Raw genomic sequence first — 3963 nt, 5'->3', positions numbered from 1 at the left:
TCGCTCAAAATTAGATATGCACATAATTAATGAGGTACAATATGTGGCGTCATAAGGTGTCCCATCATACCATACATGAAGGCTGTAGCACTTGTGGTTACTGAGTTATGGACAAATATGTATATTTGAGGTCAATGGTCACCGAGGTCACGTGAGGTCACGTGACATTTTGTCAAAAAAATTGTATTGCTAAGTTATCCCTATATACCAAAAATCAGACCTCTAGCTCTCTTGGCTCGCTCAAAATTAGATATGCACATAATAAATGAAGTACAATATGTGGCGTCATAAGGTGTCCCATCATAACATACCTGAAGGCTGTAGCACTTGTGGTTACTGAGTTATGGACAAATATGTATATTTGAGGTCAAAGGTCACAAAGGTCACGTGACATTTTGTCAAAAAAATTGTATTGCTAAGTTATCCCTATATACCAAAAATCAGACCTCTAGCTCTCTTGGCTCGCTCAAAATTAGATATGCGCATAATAAATGAAGTACAATATGTGGCGTCATAAGGTGTCCCATCATACCATACATGAAGGGTGTAGCACTTGTGGTTACTGAGTTATGGACAAATATGTATATCTGAGGTCAAAGGTCACCAAGGTCACGTGACATTTTGTCAAAAAAATTGTATTGCTAAGTTATCCCTATATACCAAAAATCAGACCTCTAGCTCTATTGGCTCGCTCAAAATTAGATATGCACATAATTAATGAGGTACAATATGTGGCGTCATAAGGTGTCCCATCATACCATACATGAAGGCTGTAGCACTTGTGGTTACTGAGTTATGGACAAATATGTATATTTGAGGTCAAAGGTCACCGAGGTCACGTGACATTTTGTCAAAAAAATTGTATTGCTAAGTTATCCTTATATACCAAAAATCAGACCTCTAGCTCTATTGGCTCGCTCAAAATTAGATATGTGCATAATTAATGAGGTACAATATGTGGCGTCATAAAGGTGTCCCATCATACCATATATGAAGGGTGGTAGCACTCGTGGTTACTGAGTTATGGACAAATATGTATATTTGAGATCAAAGGTCATCAAGGTCACATGACATTTTGTCAAAATATCCGAGATGTCTGCGTGAACGGATGGACTCACGGATGGACGAACAGACGGACATGACCAAATCTATAAGCCCACTGGACTTCATCCATGGGGACTAAAAATTGTGTCACTGCATCCTTTTTGCAATATGAATACGATGAGAAACTAAATTTTTATTTTTCGTGGCCTTATACATAGGAGTCTATGGAGATCTGCCTAATACATGGGAGTCTATGGACGTGTAAACTAAAAATATGCAAATTTCACCACGATTTGCCCAAATTTGGGAAAGGTCATTCCTATGCACTTCCATACCAAGTTTCAAATCAATCGGACTTGTGGTTTCAGAGAAGAAGATTTTTTGACCAAAAATGGGAGAAAATTACAAAAAAATTCATGAAAAACAGCAAGTCCAAAATACTGACCCAAGATGTGCACAATCATTTCATGTCAGCCCAAAGTACTTACATGCCAATTTTTCATGTAATCTGCTCAGTGGTTATTGAGTTTTTTCAATTTTGACTGTTTTTACATTTTTTCACTTAATTTGCATATTTTTGGCAATGACAACTTCATTTGAACAAAACCTCATCTACAGCCCATCATCCATGTACACACCAAATATCAAGATGAAATGTACAGCGGTTTTGGAGTTTTTGATGTTGACGGACAGACATACAGACATACAGACATACAGACACACAGACATACAGACATACATACATACATACAGACATTTCCCTAGCCTATAAGAATAGCTTCCATTGCCATATATACATATGGCTATGGGAGCTAATAAAAACGTAAAAAATAAAATTATGTGACCAAAAATAACACATGCCACAATACAGACAAATTAAAACTTAGCGCTGATGCAAACAATGTCAGACTCCTAAAAACTTGATCAACACACAAACTCACAAAAATTGAAAATTGCATGCTTAGCAAAGACTTAAAATTAATTCAAACAACTCATCAGCCTAACAGAATCCAACTGTTACACGATACAAACATGTACACCTGGAAAAAATGGCACTTATAAAAATGACTCAAGATATACTTCTTTGTATTTTGTAATAGTTGGATTCTGTGTTTGGATTAATTGTAAGTCTTTGCTAAAGCATGCAGTTTTCAGATTTTTGTGAGTTTGTGTCCATAAAGTTTCTATGAATCTGAATTTGTTTGCGAAAGTGCTAAGTTTCAATTTGTGTGCATTACGACATTTTTTATTTCGGTCATGTCATTTTTTCTGGTTTTTTATTAGCTTTGTTGTGTTTATTGTATTTTGCTGTTATGTGTGATTACTTCTTGCCTATCATCTAGGGGATCTTATCAAGATGCACCCATCCATAAGAAGGGAGTTCAGTCTAAATTACCAGATATGAACTGAAAATGCTCACGTGTTTCATTATATATTGCATTTATGTGCAAGTTTGAACCTTTGCTACATGCTTTGCTACATTTAAAGTGTTATGATCAACACAATGAATTTCACCACAGATCAATTCTAAAGGTCATTAAGTATTCAAATATGTAATTAGCTGAAATAAAAATAACTAATTTCTTTGAGTACTGTCATTGTATCACAATATAGCATGTGTAATTACCTTTGGTCAAGTCCTTCAAGCTCTATATGCCAAACCGTGAAAGCTTGTTAGCTATTTATGCAAATTATGAATTAGCTGACATGAAAATGCAAAATGACTTTCAATACTGTTATAACCTGGTATAATGATCAATGTACACAGCATGTTTCGCCAAATTTTATCAAGTAAATGCCAGTATATATATAGCCCTAATTTGGAAGGTTCATTAAATATGCATATTGGGAATTGGCTGAAAAAAATGTCAAATGACTTTCAATAATCTTGTATCATAGTATCTTTAATGTACATAGCAAGTTTTGCCAACTTTGGTCAAGTCAAAACAGATAAATATCGCTAATAAATGCGGGATATCGGACCGCAGGCGGGCGAAGATTGCATTATAAGCGCGCCAACCCAAACTCACTGCATGGACATCACATTTACGAAATCGAAGTCCAAAGTCAACTACGTCATTGTTAGAATAAGAGAGGTTTTCCATCACACGGGAGCATACCACCACAATTTTGCACAGATGGCGTTGCACTGGCATTGAAAAAGGGTGCATGGGAGCATGGGAACGCGGGCAGTTTCCATCGCTGTGGGTAGGAATGCATTGAGCAAGACACACTTCCGGGTTCGCAAAAAAACGAGGATCCCATTTACGGGGCGCTCAAATATAACTATTTGCTGTGATACATAGCAGAGGCGTATATGTTTGTGATGCTGAGAATAACATCAGTAAATAAATGACGGGTTTTAAAAGTTGACGTTTTTTGCGATGAAACAGACTTCTGAAGGTAGCTCGCTTGGGGAACACGTCATCCCGGCCGCTGTCCGCTTTGACCCCAGTAATTCACACTGGTTTTGGTCGGCCCCAGGTACCCAGGTCACTTCGACCCCGTCACACTTTTGCCTACATGTCCACGGAGACGATTCAACATGTTCCACAACAAAGCCAAGACAAAAATTGAAATATCAATAAAATGGCTTCACAAAGGCTGAAATACACGATACTCGATGAAGTATGAAGTTTATGAAATGAAATCAAAATTGACAACACAAGTGTTTGTCTCGGGTAATACCACTTGAAGTTGTTTTTTCCATACAGTGCAGTATTTGTCAGTGACAAATTAATCTTTGCAATACATTTTTTGCGATGAGCTGGAAATTTGATTAATATCGAGTTAATGTACATAAATATTCCGTTATTTACTGGGACACGTTTATTTTCTCGATCCGCTATCTGCGGACTACGTGCTGAAGTACATTGACTGTTCATGTCAACGATCGTTTCTCCCTCTGCAGAGTTTCTG

Source organism: Ptychodera flava, chromosome 13 (assembly GCF_041260155.1).
Source record: "Ptychodera flava strain L36383 chromosome 13, AS_Pfla_20210202, whole genome shotgun sequence".
Classification (NCBI taxonomy): Eukaryota; Metazoa; Hemichordata; class Enteropneusta; family Ptychoderidae; genus Ptychodera; species Ptychodera flava.
The sequence above is the reverse complement of the archived record's forward strand: the minus strand, read 5'-3'. Positions refer to the sequence as shown.